The sequence below is a fragment of the Neofelis nebulosa genome, chromosome 6 (assembly GCF_028018385.1).
Source record: "Neofelis nebulosa isolate mNeoNeb1 chromosome 6, mNeoNeb1.pri, whole genome shotgun sequence".
Classification (NCBI taxonomy): domain Eukaryota; kingdom Metazoa; phylum Chordata; class Mammalia; order Carnivora; family Felidae; genus Neofelis; species Neofelis nebulosa.
In genome coordinates this window covers 27,568,679-27,588,323 of record NC_080787.1, presented here as the reverse complement: position 1 = coordinate 27,588,323, position 19,645 = coordinate 27,568,679, and the positions used below count along the sequence as shown (strand labels likewise).

General features: G+C 38.9%; 1 long non-coding RNA gene across 1 annotated transcript; it reads right to left on the bottom strand.

Moving 5' to 3' along the window:
* Positions 1-8,016: 8,016 nt before the first annotated feature.
* Positions 8,017-19,148, bottom strand: LOC131513423 (uncharacterized). Its single transcript, XR_009262576.1, has 3 exons — positions 19,030-19,148; positions 10,805-10,864; positions 8,017-8,242 (listed from the first exon to the last, which is right to left on the bottom strand). It is a non-coding gene; the product is annotated as an uncharacterized LOC131513423 (long non-coding RNA).
* Positions 19,149-19,645: the final 497 nt, after the last annotated feature.

The window sequence follows — 19,645 nt, the reverse complement described above, 5'->3', positions numbered from 1 at the left end:
ACCAGGTAAAGCATAGAGTGAGGAACAGAATTACAGATAGATGACTAAGTGCAGCAGGTGACTGCGGCAATGGAAAGTTGATTACATATAGAGTGTTAGTCAAACAAACAAACATAATGAGAATTATAGGAGCCACGTTTCCTACTTTTGGGGTAAGAAGTTACAAATGTGGAAAGGTAAAACTAGTTTGAACCCTGTGGTCTTGTTTTGGAATTGAAGACATTAGTGTGAATTGGAGATATACACAGAAAGAGACATAGATATATGTATAGAGATATAGACCTTCATAGAGAGATACATGTATATAGAAAGAAATATACATTTCTCAACATCACTCATGATCAGGGAAGTATGAATCAAAGCCACGATATCACCTCACACCTGTCAAAATGGTTAAAATTAACAACACAAGAACAACAGGTGTTAGTGAGGAGGTGGAGAAAGGGGAATTCTCTTACACTGTTGGTGGGAATGCAAATTGGTGCAGTGTCTCTGGAGAACAGTATGGAGGTTCCTTAAAAACTGAAAATAGAACTGCCCTATGATCCAGCAATCATACTATAAGGTATTTATCCAAAGGGTAGAAAAATACAGATTCAAAGGGGTACATTCACTTCAATGTTTATAGCAGCATTATCAATGATAACGAAATCATGGAAAGAGCACAAATGTCTATCAACTGATGAATGGAAAACGAAGATGTGGTGTATATATTTACAATGGAATATTACTCAGCCATCAAAAAGAATGAAATCTTGCCATTTGTAATGACATGGATGGAGACAGAATGTATTATGCTAAGCAGAATAAGTCAGTCAGAGAAAGACAAATACCATGTGATTTCACTCATGTGTGGAAAACAAAACAGATGAATATATGAGAAGGTGGGGGGAAGAGAAGAGAGGGAAACAAACCATAAGAGACTCTTACTAATAGAGAGCAAACTGAAGGTTGATGGAGGGAAGAGGGTAGAAGATGGGCTAGATGGGTGATGGGCATTAAGGAAAGCACTTGTGATGAGTGCTGGGTGTTGTATGTAAGTGATGAATCACTGAAACCAATATTGCCCTGTATATTAACTAAAATTTAAATTTAAAAAATTGGAAAAAAGAAATATATATCTCAAGGTCAAAGTAAATACAGACATAAATGCAGGGATATATACCAGATATATTCCCTTGTCCTGTCTTCTAAGAGAATCTAGAAGCCATGACACCCAGTAGCAACAAGAACATTTAGTATCTAAATGTTGGCTTCTAAGTATCATCCTACACTGAATCAAGCCAGTATTTCTTGAAGAAATGGCTGGTTTTATGATTCAAGCAGGGAAAGGACAAGATGAGCCTGGAATATCTTTTTTTTCTATCAGAAGGAAAAGAGTGCCCCCCAAATTAGGAAACATTTCAAAAGGGCACAGAAGCCAGCTTAAAGAGGCTCCCACTGACAAAATCAGAGATAATTTGATCATCAAAATAAATAGTGATAGTTACAGATCATAGACCATTAAATGAAATAGAAACTCATGAGTCCATACTGACATTATATATATAAATATGTTTAAATTTGGATGTGAAAGTATACATTTACATTCAAGATACTTCCATAAAAAATTTTTATTAATTCCACAGGAAAATGGAGTAACTCTGCAGTACAAAATCTGGTAGATAATGACTTTAATCAAGTGATCAAAATAAGCATTTTAATTAAACAGATTGAAATCACATGCCAGATGATAGGATATAAAGAAATAAATACAGTATCATTTTTGTGCTATTCCTGCCAAAGATGGAAAACCTGAATCCAATACTGAGGAAACATCACATAAATTCAAATTGAGGGCTATTCTATAAAATCACTGGGTTACCTCCTTTTAAAATGTCTAAGTCACAAAAGTCAAGAATTCTATAAAGGACATTATTGGGATGAGTAGTAAAACTCAAATGGAGTCTGTGGGTGACAATTTGTAGGAGATGTGCTTGTTCACAAGAAACATGCACTAAATTATTCTGGTGGATGGAACTTCAGATTGACAAATTACTCTCAAATACTTCAGAGAAAAAAGGCCTTGTACTGTTTTGCAGCTTTTCTGTAAACTTAAGATGGTTTTAAAAACAAAAAATATAAATAAAGGAAAAAATGCGAAAATGTTTGTCTTAAGGTACAAGGAGACCATTGCAGGAAACTTCTAGGAAAGTTGTTCTTCTCCCTGAATAGATTGTTTCTCTTCTGAATAACATTGGACATTGAGATGAGATCCAGAGTGGTGTCGCTACAAGCTTAAGAGGAAAACAGAGCTAAGAGGAACCAGGCATGTGGGTCCAGAGCCACTGGATTAAGTCAGCCCAGAACCTAGCCTTCCTTTGGACTTCCAGGTACAGAAACTATTAAAATTCCTTACCATTTAAGCTAGTTGTGTTGGGTTTTGAATCATTTGCCACCAAAAGCTTCCTGACTTGTTCATAGTCATTGAAAAAGTGTTCTAGGATCCTCTAACAATGAATCATACAATAAATCCTTTCCATTTATAAAATACGTATGTGGAAATCTTGCTTGTGAGTAAATTAAGTGGATCCTGTTTACTAACAGGAAATATGTGCATTGGATATCTTCTAGAGCCTGTGGCTTTCAGATTCCAAGAAAAAAGTGGACTAGAGAGTAAAGGAATATTCTTAGTTCATCACAGTGGGGCACACTCAGGAGGACTGAGTGGAGTAATCATATAACTAAGTTGAAGACAATCCAAGACAATTTTTACAAATCTGCAAGAATTTCCCCCAGTCTTTCCTTTTCTTCCTAATAGCCTTATTTAATTCTACTGAAAGTTCTGTTAATTTTACTCTTCTGGTAATATCTTATTATTCTTTCTTCAGAAACCTTGAACAAATTACCAATACATAAAAGATAAAGTCATGACCCTCAAGGTCCTTCCTAAGCAGATCCCAAACCACTTTCACATCTGTTCTCTCTTTCTCAATATACCTTATTCTCCAGCCATGCTGTTCATACCGGGCTATGCTATGTACTAGATGTTTGTGTTCCCCTCCCACAAAATTCACATGTTGAAATCCTAGTCCCCAGTGTGATGGTATTAGGAGGTGCGGCCTTTAGGAGGTGACTAGGTCATAAGCATGGAGCCATCATGAATGGTATTAGTGCCCTTTTAAAGAGAGCATCCTTGCCCCATTCTGCCATGTGAAGGCACAGCAAGAAGATAGCTATCTGTGGACCAGGAAGCAACCAGACACTGATAAAGGCTGGCACCTTTATCTTGGACTTCCCAGCCTCTGGAACTAAAAGAAATAAATTTTGGTCCTTTATAGGCCACCCAGTTTATGATATTTTTTAAAATGTTTATTTATGTTTGAGAGAGAGAAAGAGAGAGTGAGCAGGCAAGTGGCAGAGAGAGAGGGAGACACAGAATCCAAAGCAGGCTCCAGGCTCTGAGCTGTCAGCACAGAGCCTGACATGGAGCTTGAACCCACCAACCGTGAGATCATGACCTGAGCCGAAGTCGGATGCTTAACCGACTGAGCCACCCAGGTGCCCCTATGATATTTTTGTTATAGCCTGAACAGACAAGACAGGCTACATTTCACTGCTGAAGAAGAAATATAGAAATATGGAAGGGAAAAAAACTAGACTAAACACTGAGGTTTTGTTTGGAATTGAAGACTTTGGTGTGAACTCAGAGATTTCAATATGTGTAGATGGATATAGAAATAAACACAGACAGGGGCACCTGGGTGGCTTAGTCGGTTGAGTGTCTGACTTCGGCTCAGGTCATGATCTCACGGTTTGTGAGTTCAAGCCCCGCGTAGGGATCTGTGCTGACAGCTCAGAGCCTGGAGCCTGCTTTGGATTCTGTGTCTCCCTCTCTCTCTCGGCCCCTCCCCAGCTGGTACTCTGTCTCTCCCTTTCTCAAAAATAAATAAACATTAAAAAAATTTTAAAAAAAAGAAATAAACACAGACATAAGTGCAGGTGTATATCAGGATCTATTCCCTGTATACTGAGAGGAACTAGAAGCCATAATCCCCTAGTAATCAATGAGAATACCTACTCACAGGAATCATCATGAACTTTTACTTCTTTATGCTTATTTATGCCTGACCCTACCAATTCCTGCATTAAAACACCTTTGTTATGCTCAGTCTATGAAAATTCCACTGAAATGAAATTATAAAATATAAAGCACCAAATATATGCCATCAATTATTATTTGTCCCTGCCTCTCCATCAAAGTCTAGCTTAAATGTCATCTCTCTTGTGAAGACTCCTCTGGAATATGCAGGCAGAATTAACATTTCCTACCTCTGCACGTGGAAGATTTCCTATACTTTTCGTGTAACATCAGTTCACCATTCTTTGTAACTATGATAATTGTTTACAGGCCCATCTCCCCACTACATTGTGAAATTATGTGGGTGGGATCTGGCTTTTTGTTTTTCTTTGTCCCCCTAACCCCTGGCACAGGGCCTGGCAATATTAGGTGCTCGGTGAAGGCGTTTTGAATGAGATAGAGTCTTTCTCCATGGAGTAGACTGAAGTTAATTGGCCTGCCTAGAGAGCTAATCCCTGGAGCTGGCCTAATTAGTAATGGGCTATACCCAAGGAAGCCATTCACAAGGAATCCAGGACAAAACCACCAGAGCTCTTTTTTCCAGCCCTATTTCTGTAGAAGACTATTTCACCTTGCTGGATAGGAGGCAGTCTTCAGAGAGGTGACTCACCTGCTTAACAGGTCTTTCTCAGAAACATTTGACTGGATGCTTTGCTTTTGCTGCAAAATAAGCCACACTCTACAGCTGGAGATGGCGGACGCATGAAATGAATGTTCACCTTTCTTATGACAGCTTCCTTGGAGTCCAGCTGGGCTGGGCAAGCTCCCTGGTGGGGTGATGAAATGACCAAATTCTGTCTCCCCAGGAAGGCGGTGGGACTCCAAATATGTTGTGCTAAGGAAAGTTCCTAATCAGCTCCTGGGGTTTTCTTCGCTCACCAGGCAGACAAGGACCAGCTTTAAAGAGTGCTTTGCAGCCCAAGAATCTTGGTAGAAGAAAATGGTCAATCTTCCCACAGGCTTTGACCTTGACCAAAGGCCTCTATTAGTTTTCTATTGTTGCCAGAACAAATCACATAAAGTTGTAGCTCACATTTATTATCTCACAATTCTGTAATTCACAAGTCTAGGTACAGTATAGCTTGCCTGGGTCCTCTTATTAGAGTCTCACAGGGGTGAAATCAAGCTATCAGCAGAACCACATCTCTTAGGAGGTGCTCTGGAGAAGAACCTGCTTCCAAGCTCACTCAGATTATTGGCAAATTCAATGCCTTATGGTTGCAGAAGTGAGGGCCCTTTTCCTTTGCTGGCTGGCTTCAAGAGGGGGCCACCCTTTTCTCCTCGAGTCCTCTCTTGAGTCCTTGAATATGGCTCCTACATTTCAAAACCAGCAAAGACACATTGAATCCCTCTCACAACGGGAATCTCCCTGACTTCCCCTTCTGCTGCATCTCTCTGACTCCATCCAGAGAAAGTTCTCTACTTTGTAAGGGCCCAGATGATTATATTGGGCCCACCTGGATAATCTCCCCTATCTTAAAGTGAGTATGTTGAAATACGTTGGCAAACCTCCTTTTTCCAGGTAAGGTATGCCCAGGTTCTAGGTATGAGGCTGTAGACATCTTTGAGGAACTATATTGGACCTATGTATGACAGAGCCCTACATCACAGGAGTAGGATCCCACCTGGCATAAATACAATTGGGCTTTTTCTTGGCAGAGCACAGCTGGTTTTTGATTTGCAATATGTGGGGGGAAAAACTTCTAAATATCCAAATATAGAAAGTCAAGGCCTTTGAGCATGTTTCTGAGATATTACTGTTCATCTTTAGGCTTATGGAATTTCACTCACAGCCCATCCTGAACATTTAGGAGCTCCTGAGCATAGGTAGATTCAGGAGGGCCAGGATCTGGAGTCCAAGAGGTGCCAAAGGACCATGGGAGAACCCAGTATTAGAACACATGGCAATACCAGGGGTCAGTTATTACAGGACATGAGCTTAAAGTTAGGTCTAAAACAGGCTGACGAGGAGATGCAAGGCAAAATCCCGATTTGGTGATAGCTCAGATGAGGCCTAGGATCTAGGGTCATATCTAAGCCAAGTGTTATAAGCAGCTGATAGACACAAGTTCTAATGGAGGCCACAAACCTCCATTAGCATCAGAAATGGGGAGACCTAGTTGCAGGTATCTGATACAATAAAGGAAAATTGAGGTCCAAAGAAAGGAAATCCATTCTTGGAAGAACATGGGTAGTAGGCAAGGATGATATAATAAGGAATAAATTCAGGAAGTGGATTTCTAGGATCAAAGCAAGTCCAACAATGGGAGCAGGGGGATAAGAACAGATAAGTCGTATAGTGCCTATGCTTTGAGACTGAATCTGATCTAAGGCGGTCTGTGGCAAGGATAACACTATGGGGGGAAAAGGAAGCCAGTTACATGGTGGCAGGCCCTGTCCCTATTTCAGGCACTGGAGATATAACTACACATGTCACATTTCTTCCCTCAAGGATTATATGGTTTAGGAAGCAATAATTCAATTACATAAGAAGAGTCAAGAGAAATAAGCAGCAAGGCCGTGGTGGCATATAGAAGGAAGAAGAAAGGATTCTAGAAGAATCCTTGTAAAGACCTAATGGTCAAAGAGGAGTTAGGTAGTCTCTAGATGACTCCAAACCTGGGGAAAGACTCAGAAGGGGGAGAGATCATGGCCTTTTAAGAGTTAAGCAATCTATCAATCAATCAACCAATAAATAAATAAAGTTTAGCAAGTAATTTAGTAAAACCAGAGTATATGTCATATGAGGTCTACTTTCTTGTCACTAAAAACTCACTGTCCAAAGTTTCATTTTCACTGCTAGCATTTGAAGAGAATTTAAGGATGTGTTATTTCAATGACAAGGTTTGAAATTTCCTTCTGTGTTTTGGCTAGAAATTTCTCTCTGCACCCTCTCTCCACCATGGGACAATGTCAGAATTCAAGACTAAGCCTATTAGCCTGGCATTTTCTTTCAGCACTAAAATTGCTGGAGCCAAACTGATCTTCAGACCCTTCCTCTATTTGCTGAGGTGCAGCTCACCTCTTACCTTCCTGGTGGCCTCAGGTGAAATCATGACTAGTACTTGGGCTCATGTTCAGAAATGATTCTCAGACCACCTGGCACATCCTTATGTTTCTCAGAAATAACTTCTGGCTACAGAGACATGTGCTTTATTTTCTCTGCTGAACATGATTCAGTAGTCTACTTCCCCTCAACTTGTCCAGTTCTGGTCCCTGTTCAACCTGAACTAGCAGGACTACCATTCAACAAACATGGTCCAAAGCATAAAGCCATGCATTGCATTGCACCGAGTCAGGGATGCTAATTGTCTGGAACTCTGTTGAACCAGAATACTAAGATAAACTAGAATACTTGGGGTTTAATCACCTACTTCAGAGTAGTTAATTATCAAAGAGAAATGTTGTTCTAATGTTGTACCCTCTGTTTCCTATGTGTTTTCTAATGCTGAGTCAAGAGAATCCTATATGGCAAATAATCATCATTCTTTCCTTTATCTAAATAATATTCAAACATCCCTAATAAAGATAGCAAATACTTCTTTGAAGTTTCTATGTACTTAGAATTGTCTATGTCTTGAACTCATCCAAACTTTGCTGATAGCACAGATGACCAAAGTAAGCAGGAATGATGCAGTTAGTTAGGGGCTCTGACTCTGAGGAGTCTGCCCACTCCTGCTGGTTTCTTCTCCTGTCTGGGTGCAATCATAGGAATGAAGGACTAGAAATCTGTAGAATTGCCATAACTAAGGTTCTGTACTACTTAGGGTTCTTCAGGGAAACACAACCAACTGGATGTGTATACACACATATATTTATACATATATTTATTTTATACATGTGTTTATGTAAATGTGTATATATAATGTAAAAATAAATAAATAAACAGACACATATTTATGTATAGATTTATTTTGAGTAATTGGCTTACATGATCATGGAGACTGCCAAATCCAAAATTTGCAGGATAAGCTGGCAGTCTGGAGATCCAGAGAAAATCCCATGTTGCACTTCCAGTTTGAAGGTCATCCGTATGGAAACCCAGGGAAGAACCCATGTTGCAAATGCCGTCTGTTGACAGAATTCCCTCTTGCTTGAGGATGGTCAGTCTTTTGTTCTTTTCTTTAAAATTTTTTTAAATGTTTATTTTTGAGAGAGAGAGAAAGAGACAAGAGTGTGAGTGGGGGAGGGGCAGAGAGAGAGGGAGACACAGAATCTGAAGCAGGCTCTGGGCTCTGAGTTGTCAGCACAGAGCCTGATGCATGGCTCAAAGTCATGAACTGTAAGATCATGACCTGAGCTGAAGTCAGATGCTTAACCCACTGAACCACCCAGGCGCCCCTCTGTCTTTTGTTCTATTCAGGCCTTCATCTGATTGAATGATGCCCACTTATATTATGGAGGGTAATCTGCTTTAGTCAAAGTCCATCAGTTTATAGGATTAACCTATAATCCTAAAACCTATCCAAAAACCTACCCAAAAATACCCTCACAAACACATCCAGAATAATCTTTGACTACATATTTGGGCACCATGGCCTAGCCAAGTTAATATATCAAATTTACCATTACAGCCTCTAATTATATGTTCTCCTTTTCCTTTATTGACAAAGGCCTCAGGACCAACTGGTTTTCCTCTCTTCTTTAATGGCTGTCCCCACCTCATGGTTGCCTCTGGTTCTTCTGCTCCCAAGCCTGGCTGAAAATCCTTTCCAACAATCCTGAAGACAGGCATATAGGCCTATTTTGTTTGTGAGGTTTTCAACTGATAAAGACCAGGAACAAACAAGATACAATAAAAACTACAGATGTGGAGATTCCAGGCTTATGTTTTTTCCCATCTTCAACCCAGTTCTTGATTCCCTTTCTGAGGTAGTAACTGGAACTGTCTGGCTTCTGTTGTCTATGTATATCCTTGAAGGTAGATCTTATCTAACCACTGGTCTCTGACCACCTGAAGTTCCAACAAGGTAAAACATAACCCAATGCAAGGGCCTTTGATCTGAGGAAGATTGTTTGCATTTATGATGAAATTTTCAACTCCCTGCTCTTCAAGCCCTGTTCTTCAAGCAAGAATATTCCCTTGGGTTATATTCTCCCTGGAGTCTTGTCCCTAGAGAGTAATTTATAAAATACTTAGACCCTGTATGTAACCATTTCTAACTGGGCAGAAAATAAGCTATTCGTCCTCTCTTTTCTGCCTCTCACTGCATACCAGTAAAGTCGGGAATTTCCACCTTTTCCAAAGAAGAGAATGCTGTTGTAACTGTGTTGAAGCCCTGAGCCCTACCCTCTGGCTCAGCCTGGTCATCAGCCCAGACCCAGCTCCCAGTGCCCCCCCTTTTATCCCTGTCCCCTCCTCTTTCCAAAGCCAAGTCAGATGGACAAAACAGTGGGAAGTTTTGGCTTTTTCTCTCCTCTTCTTAATTGTTTGCACTCTTGTATGAATTTTACTGTCATTATTCAAGAGAAGGGAAAAATAGGCCAAATCTTAAGAATGGCAGAAACCATCAGAAGAGGGCACAGTGTTAAAATATGTGTGGAGCCCTTATTACATTTATTTTTTTTTCTCTTGCCTTCTTTTCCATCTCATCTCCGCTGATAAAGATGAGTCCATGACCTCACCATTTGATGCCTCCATGACCCCAGCTACCTTCTCACTGACCTCAGTCTCACTGCTCTCTCTACAAACCCTCTGCCCTTCAACCCATCTTCCATATGGATCTCAGGATATTATTTCCTAAAACATCCTCTTCAGAGAGATGTACCCCCATACAAAACTTTCAGTGGACTCCCAGTACCTACCCCAGTTTTTCCACAATCTGACCACAATCTTTCCACAATCTGACCCACCTTTTCCAATATGTCTACCCACTCTCTCATGGATTCATTGGTTTATCTATTCTCTCTATTAGATTTATCTAATAGATTTATCTATTCTATCTAATAGATTCTATCTATTCTATCTATGTGCCAGGTCCTAGTGATACAAATCTCTGTTCTCATGGGCTAACAACCTGGTCGGGAAAATGGAGACTCCAATAAGTCATTTCAATTAAGGAGGCAAGACAAGGCACCAGGATCCTCTCCCACATTTGTGTGAGCAAAACCTCTGTTCCCACTTGGCTGGTTTCCTCACTGACCACTGAAAAGGCAACACATTCCTTCCTCTGAACATTTGCTCAACGATCTCCCCTCTCTGTCCTGTCCTCCCACCCCAAATCCTATCTGTCCTTGAAGGCCCACATCATGTCCAGCCTGTTCCATTGCTTTTTTTCTGACCATGAAGCCCACACGGAACCATCATTTCTGTGTAGTCACAAACACTAATAATGAGCCCACAGCATGGTTCTGAGCAGCATTTGATGCCCTGCAATAAGCATTCTGCATTCCAATCTGTCATGAGGGAATAGTCATCCCCAATCCTCTTAGCCAGGGTAGCTCATGTTGGGGGGGAAGCAAGAAACACGTCCCTATCCACCCCTTCTCCAGCCCTCAATGCTCTAGGCACTACACTTATGCCACCTTGTTTCTGCATAGCCTCTCTGCAAATATTGATTACATCTGCTTTGCAGAGGGGGAAAGACTAAGGCTACAAAAGGTAAAAGTAACTTGCCAAAGTTCACCCAGGTGGTCTGATTGGCTGCAGGATATGCCCCCAGGTCTGTCTCCTGAAGCACTCACCTGCTTTTCCGGCCACTACTACCTCCCTGGTCAGCACCCCTGAGGGTCAGAAGCTGCTTCCTGTTCAAGGGGGAGAAGCATGGTGGGAATCCCAGAGCCTGTACTTGCTGACTTTCTAATTAGGGACAATATTCCCTCCAGCTTCTGCATTGCAAAATACAGGAAAAGTTTCCATGCCTGAGCACATGAAGCCTCAGGACCCCTGCTCAGCCTCCCCCAGCCCTACCTCACAAGCCTGTGATCTGACCTGTGTTGTTACTCATCTTCATTCAGAGGCAGACAGCATAGCATGATGACAGTGTGGCTCACAGGGAGCCGAGAAGGATGAAAAGAAGTAGAAGCCATGAGCGTGTGCTGGGTCGGGGAGGCAGACTATGACACTATGCTAGTCAGAGATTCAGATTCCAGCCCTGTCTCTGCTGCAATATTAAAAGCTGTCATTTACTGTATGCTTATGTGTCGGCCACTGAGCTAAACTCTTCACATGTTCTGTCTCATTTAATACTCTAGTCACTAGAGGCTAGCATGAAATGACTAAGGTAGCTCTTCCAGTGACATCTTATTTCACTGGGTGCCATGTATAAGCTTTCTCAGCTTCTCTGCAGAGCCCTTGGGACAGGCTATGTGTTTGAGGTTCCCCTGGGCCCCAAGTAAAGCACAAAAAAAGGACACGTCACTGAAGTTGGAGACACGTCCAGATGAGGAGGAATTCCAAACCAGGACAAAGAAATTCTTTCTCCACTTCCTGCAGATACACACATGTACCGCCACCTCAGCCAGCCACTCCTTCATTCTCTACCAGCTCTTACAGCTTCTTAGCCCTTCCCACAATGTCTCTATTATTCTACTGGGCCATGGAGAATGTGCTGATTTCACCCTGTATCTACACATACACACAGATGCACACACGTGCATGCACACACATTCTTACTCATAGAACTGAAGGATGGGAGTTCTGGAGGGATACTCAGACATTCTCTAATGGGCAATAATAAAAACATCCTTCTATATCAGAAGTGTTTCTCCACATTAATCCACTCAAAAAGTTAAACTAGGAGTTTGAACTGGCCTGTCATTTCCAAGATCGTGTCTCTCATTTCCCTTCTGATCCCTGTCTCCCCAAGATTCCCTGAAGGCAAGACAATGGTTTATCCTTATTAGTAATGCTTCACAATTTATTTTCACATTTATCAGTCTAACAGAATACTAGCCCACCCCAGAAGAACAACTCACAAGTTGAAGGTTGGGTGGAAGGAGGTCACATCAACCCTCCTCTGCCTCCCATTACCTTTGGATTCAAGATAGGGTTTTTTTTCCAGCTGTATTCACAAATAAAATTGCATATTTTAAAAGTGTACAACATCAAGATTGAAATATGTATACATTGTGGGGTGCCTGAGTGGCTCAGTCCGTTAAGCATCTGACTTTGGCTCAGGTCATGATCTCACAGTTCGTGAGTTCTAGCCCTGCATTGGGCTCTGTGCTGACAGCTCAGAGCCTGGAGCCTGCTTCAAATTCTGCATCTCCCTGTCTCTCTCTCTCTCTTTCTCTCTCTGCCCTCCCCCACTCACACTCTGTCTCTCTCTCTCTCTCTCAAAAATAAATAAAACATTAAAAAAAAATTTTAAGAAATATGTATATAGTGTGAAATGATGACCACAATTTAGTTAATGAATACTTATGTCCATCATCTTACATAGTAACGACTGTGGGTGTGTGTATGTGTGTGTGTGGTGAGAACACTTAAGATCTAGTCTCTTAGCAACTTTCACGTATACAATAGTGTTGTTAACTATAGTCACAATACTGTACATTATATCCCCAGAACTCATTTGTCTTATAACTAAAGTTTGTAGCCTTTGACCAACCTCTCCCTATTTTACCCCTCAGCCCTGGGCAGCCACCATTCTTCTCTGTTTCTAGGAGTTCAAATTAATTTTTTTTTTTTGGTTAAACTTATAAGTGAGATCATACAGTATTTTTCTGTGTCTGGCTTATTTCACTTAGCACAATGCCCTCAAGATTCATCTGTATTGTCATGAACAGTAGGATTTCCTTTTTGTGGCTGAATAATATTCCATGTGTGTATGCATCATACATTATATATACATACATATATACATATATGTATGACATACATATATACATATATGTATACATGTACATATGTATATGTATACATATACATATATACATATATGTATGTATATACATATGTACATATATGTATACATGTACATGTGTATATGTATACATATATGTATATATGTATGTGTGTATGTATATATGATACCATTGAAATTTTGATAAGGGATTGCCTTGAATCTGTAGATTGCTTTGGGTAGTATGGACATTTTAACAATATCCATTCATCTGTTGATGGACACTTTGGTTTCCATATCTTGGCTATTGTGAATAATTCTGTAATTAACTTGAGAGTGCAGATATCTCTTTTTGAGATACTAAGTTCATTTCCTTCAGGTATGTATTCAGAAGTGGATTTTCCAAATTATATAGTAGTTCTACTTTTAATTTCTTGAGAAATCTCCATTCTGTTTCCCATAGTGACTGCACTAATTTATATTTCCCCCAACAGTGCACAAGGTTCCTTTTTCTCCATATCTTTACCAACACTTGTTGTTTTTTGTCTTTTTGAAATCTTTTGTCTTTTGAAATAACAGGTTTAGGTGATATCTCATTATGGTTTTGATTTGCATTTCCCTCATGATGAGTGATGTTGAACACTTTTTCATGTACCTGTTGCCTATTTGTGTGTCCTCTTTGGGAAAATGTCTGTTGAGGTCCTTTGCCCAGTTTTTAATTGGTTCTTTGCTTTTTTTGCATTTGCATTTGCATTTGCAAAAAAAAGCAGAGAACCAATTAAAAACTGGGCAAAGGACCTCAACAGACATTATAGCTTCAAGACATATCAGATCTAGGTTGTGCAAATGGTTTCTCCCATTCCATAGGTTGTCTTTTCATTATGTTGATTGTTTTCTTTGCTCTGAAGAAGTTGTTAGTTTCATGTAGTCCCTCTTCTTTATTTTTGCTTTTCCTTCTTGAGGTTTTGGTGTCATATCCAAAAAATCACTGCCAAGACCAATGCCAAGGAGCTTTTTCTCTCTTTTCCTCTAGGAGTTTTATGGCTTCAGGCCTTACATTTAAGTCCTTACTGCATTTTGAGTCAATTTTTTGTGAGTGGTATTGGGGGCCCAGTTTTGTTCTTCTACATGAAGATATCTAGTTTTCCCAACACCACTTGTTGAAGAGATTGTCCTTTCCCCATTGTGTGTTCTTGGCACACTTGTCAAATATCTGTTGACAATATATGTAATGGGCTTTTTCTGTGCTCTCTATTCTGATCCATTGGTTGAAGTGTCTATTTTCATTTCCCCTACCATACTGTTTTGATTACCATAGCTTTGTAATATGGTTGAAATCAAGAAGTGTAATATCTCGCACTTTGTTCTTTCTCAACATTGCTTTGGCCATTCAGGTATTTTGTAGCCCCCCAAGAGGTTAGGATTGCTTTTTCTATTTCTGTAAAAGATACCACTGAAATTTTGATAGGGGTTGAATCGAATCTGTTGATTGCTTTGAGTAGTATGGACATTTTGACATTAATTCCCCAATTTGTGAACATCGAATATCTTTCCATTTATTTGTATCTTCTCTAATTTCTTTTATCAAAGTCTTACAGTTTCAGTGCAGGCTTTTTATCTCCTTGGTTAAATGGATTCCTGAGTATTGTAAATGGAGTTGTTTTCTGTTTCTTTTTCAGATATTTTGTTATGGTATATACAAATGCAACTGATATTTGTATGTTGATTTTATATATTGAAACTTCACTAAATTCATTGATTAGTTCTAACAGTTTTTTTTGGTAGAGTCTTCAGGGTTTTCTATATATAAGATTATATCATTTGCAAACAGAGAGAGTTTTACTTCTTCCTTCCTGATGTGGATGCCTTTTATCTTTTTCTTGCCTGATTGCTCTGGCTAGGACTTCCAGTACTATCTTGAATAAAGGTGGCAAAGGTACACATCTTTGTCTTGTTCCTGATCTTAGAAGAAAAGGCTTTCACCTTTTCATAACTGAGTATGATGCTACCTGGGTTTTTAATATGTGATCTTTACTATGTTGAGGTACATTCCTTTTACAGCTAATTTATTGAGTGTTTTTACCATAAAGAATGTTGTTTCATCAAATGTTTTTTCTGCATCTATTGAGATTATCATACGATTTTTATCTTTCATTCTATTAATGTGATTTAAAACTGATTTCCATATTATCAAAGCATCCTTGTGTCTTGGGAATAAATTCCACTTGATTATGGTATATGATCCCTTAATGTGCTGTTGAATTAAGTTTGCTCATTTGTTGTTGCGGACTTTTGCATCTATGTGCATCATGCATATTAGCTAGTAATTTTCTTTTCTAGTAATGTGCTTCTCTGGCTTTGATTCAATCTTGGTAGTTTGTATGTTTCTAGGAATTTTTCCACCCTTCTAGGTTATACAATTAGTTGGCATATAATAATTCATAGTAGTGTCTTATTGTCCTGTGATATCAATTGTAATATTTCTGATTTTATTCAAGTCTTCTTTTTTTTCTTATTTAGCCTAGCTAAAGATTTGTCCATTTTGTTTATCTTTTCCAAAAAAGCAGCTTTTAGTTTCATTGATCTTATCTATTTTTTAGGGTCTATTTTATTTATTTCTGCTGTCATCTCTGTTATTTCCTTACTTCTACCAACCCTGGGCTTAGTTTTTTCTTCTTTATTTAGTTAAACTATAAAGTTAGGTGGTTGGAGATACTGTTTTTTTCTAACATAGGCATTTATCTTTATAAACTCTCTTATAAACTGCTTTTGCTTCTTCCCTTAAGTTTTTAAAAAATTTTTTTAATGTTTATTTATTTTTGAGAGAGAGACACACACAAAGGGTGAATGGAAGAGGGGCAGAGAAAGAGGGAGACACAGAATCAAAAGCAGGTTTCAGGCTCTGAGCTGTCGCACAGAGTCCAATTCAGGGCTCGAACTCACAAACCACAAGATCATGATCTGAGCTGAAGTCGGACACTTACCAGATGGAGTCACCCAGGTGTCCACCCCTTAAGTTTTGGTATGCTGTTTTTCCATGTTTGTTTGTCTCAATATATATTTTATTATTTTTAAATATTTTATTTTATTTTATTTTATTTATTTTATTTTATTTTTTGAGAAAAATAGAGAGACAAAGCATGAGCAGGGGTGGCGGGGGGGCAGGTAGAGAGAGAAGGAGACACAGAATCTGAAGCAGGATCCAGGCTCTGTGTTGTCAGCACAGCTCGAGGTGGGGCTTGAACCCACAAAACATGAGATCATGACCTGACCGAAGTTGGATGCTTAACCAACTGAGCCACCTAAGCACCACTCAATATATATATTTTTAATTCCCCTTTTGATTTCATCTTTGATCCATTGGTTGTTCAGGATTATATTGTTTAATTCCCCATATTTGTGAATTTCCCAGCTTTTTTTTTTCTATTTATTTTTTTGTCTCATACCATTGTGGTCCAAAAAGATACTGTATATAATTTCAATCTTAAACTTGTTAAGACCTGTTTTGTGATCTAACATATGACCTATCCTGGAGAGTGTTTTGTGTGCACTTGAGAAGAATGTGTATCATGCTCCTGTTGGACTGAATGTTCTGTTGGATCCATTTGGTCTAAAGTATAGCTGAAGTCCAATGTTATCTCATTGATTTTCTGTCTGGATGATCTATCCATTATTGCAAGTGGGATTTTGAAGTTCCCTGCTGTTATTTTATTACCGTCTATTTCTCTCTTTAGATTTATTAATATTTGCTTAATATATTTACGTGCTTCAACCTTAAGTTCATATGCATTTTCTGTTATTGTATCCTCTTAAGTAATTGACCCCTTTATCATTATATAATGACCTTCTTTGTCTCTTGTTACAGTTTTTTAACTTAAAGTCTATTTTACCTGATAGAAGTATAGCTACTCCTGCTCTCTTTTGGTTTCCATTTGCATGAAATATCTTTTTGCATCCCCTCACCTTCAGCCTATGTGTGTCCTTAAAGCTGAAGTGAGTCTGTTACAGACAGCATACAGTTGAGTCTTGTTTTTCATCCATTCTCCCACTCTGCCAACTGGAGAATTTAACCTATTTACATTTATACTAATTATTGATAATTAAGGACTTACTATTGCCATTTTGTTAAATTTTTTTTTGGCTGTTTTGTAGTTGCTTTGTTTCTTTTTTCTCCTCTTACTGTCTAACTTTGTAATTTGGTAATTTTCCATAGTGGTATGCTCAGATTGCTTTCTTTTTATCTTTTGTGCATCTACTATAGGTTCCTACTTTGTCATTACCACAATACTTACATTAAACATCTAATAGTTTTAACAGCCTATATTAAGCTGATATTTAATTTCCATCAATACAAAAACTCTACCCTTTTACTTGCCCTTCCACACTTTATATTTTCGATGTCCCAGTTTATTTCTCTTTATATTGTATGTACATTAGCAAATTATTATACCTTTAGCTTTTTCATTCTTTTATGTTTTAACTTTTGTACTAGAGTTAAGTGATTTATATACCACTACTACATTATTAGAATATTCTGAATTCAACTACTTATTTTTACCAGTGAGTTTTATATATATGTTTTCATGTTACAATTTAGTGTCCTTTTATTTCTGCTTGAAGAACTTCCATTAGCATTTTTTGCAAGGCAGATCTAGAGGTGATGAACTCTCTTAGCCTTTGTTGTGTTTAAGAATCTTTGTCTCTTTCTCATTTCTGAAAGACAGCTTTGCCAGTTCTTGGTTGGCAAGGTTCTTTTTCCTTCAGCACTTTGAATATATCACCTCACTCACTTCTGACCTATAAGGTTTCATCTGAGAAATCCACTGATATCTTGTGTATGGGGGGTGCTTTTGTATACAATGAGTTCCTTTTACTCTTATTGTTTTCAAAGGTTTCTTGTCTTAGATTTTTGAGTTTTATTACCATGTGTCTCAGTGAAATCCTCTTTGGGTTGAGTCTCTTTGGGGACCTATGTACTTCATGTACCTGAATGTCCATCTCTCTACCTAGGTTTGGAAAGTTTTCAGCCATTATTCCTTTAAATAAGCTGTCTTTCCCCTTCTCTGTGTCTTTGTGTCTCTGTCTCTCTCTCTCTCTCTCTCTCTCTCTCTCTCTGTCTCCCCTCCCTTTCTCCCCATCCTTCTTCTGAGCTGTTCATAATACATATATTGTTTCACCTCTTGGTGTCCTCTAATTCACATAGGCATTCTTCACCTTTCCATTCTCTTTTTCTTTTGTTTTCTGACTGAATAATTTCAAAAGATCTGTCTTTGAGTTCACAGATTCTTTCCCTTGCTTGATCAAGTCTTATATTGATGCTCTCTATTGCATTTTTTAAATTTCATACATTGAATTCTTAAGTTACAAATTTTGGGGTTTTTTAAATGATTTCCATCTCTTTTTTAACCTCTCATTTTGTTCATGTATTGTTTTCCTGATTGCATTAAGTTTTTTATCTGTATTCTCTTGTAGCTCATTGAGCTTCCTTAAACAATTATTATGAATTCTTTGTCAGACAATTCATTTATCTCTATTTCTTTGGGGTGGGTTACTGGAAAATTATTGTGTTCCTTTGCTGTAACACATTTTATTTTATCGTGTGTGTGTGTGTGTGTGTGTGTGTGTGTTCCTTGAAGTCTTGCACTGTTGTCTTTGCATTGAAGAAGCTGTCACCTCCTCCAGTCTTTACTAACTGTGTTGGGAAAGAAATACCTTCACCAGTCTGTCCAGTTAAAGATTTTGAGGCTTTCTCAGAACTTTTCCTTTCTTGAACACACTTCACACTTCGTCATGAAGTGCACATGAGCCAGTTAGGTGAACCACAGGTGAGGCATCCTCAGTGTCTTGAGGGTGGGCTTCCTGATGCAGTCTGTGAAGCATTTATTAGAATGAATGGCAAGAAGTTAATAGCATCCTCTTAATTAGTTCTGAGCCCCAGTTGCTGTACCTCCAACCTCTCCCAAACCCTCAGAAGCATCCTGCACAGCTGGGGAAGTTGGTGCCCATTCATACACTGTTGCCTTTCCCCATGAGAGAAATGTAAGCCAAAGGAGTCTCTCTTGGCACTAAGCAATGCCAGCTTGGGAGAGGGGTAATGCAGGAAAGTGAAAATGTTTATCTTACCCTCTTCAATGCACCCAATCTCTGATTTTTTTTTTTTATCCAAAAGAATGCTAGAACTTCCTCACTGGACTTCTGGACTCCCACAAAAGTACTTTCATCCATGAGTGACTGTCAAACCAATGTCCTGTGGGGGGAATGACAGTAAGAAATTCCCATTCTGCTATCTTGCTGACATCACTCTTCTCAGGATTTGTTTTAGATTTCATGATTCTCAAATACCTCTTCTTCCCAGAGATGCCTTCTGCATATCTTTAGGGGAGATGGGATCAAAATGTCATTAATTCTAGGGGATCCTAAGCTCTCCTTTACTTTTTAGGATGTAAAAGACTTCTACTAATTTTATAGATTTGGTGACCTCTCTTCCTGTCAGTTCAAGGTAGATTTGATAATGAACATTTTCAAATGTTTCTTGAAAGCTTCCTCACTCTCATCTTTCTTGAGTTTATACTCTTGTTCCTGCTTTTCTTTTTCTCTCAGGATAATGTAGCAGTTAAAACCTAGTGCTTTGGGATTGACTTGCTTGGACTCCAACACCTGCTAACTAGATTTGTGAGCTTACTTCTTAGATGGGAAGATATCTGCTCAGGTGGATTAAAAATTAAGTAGGATAATGCTT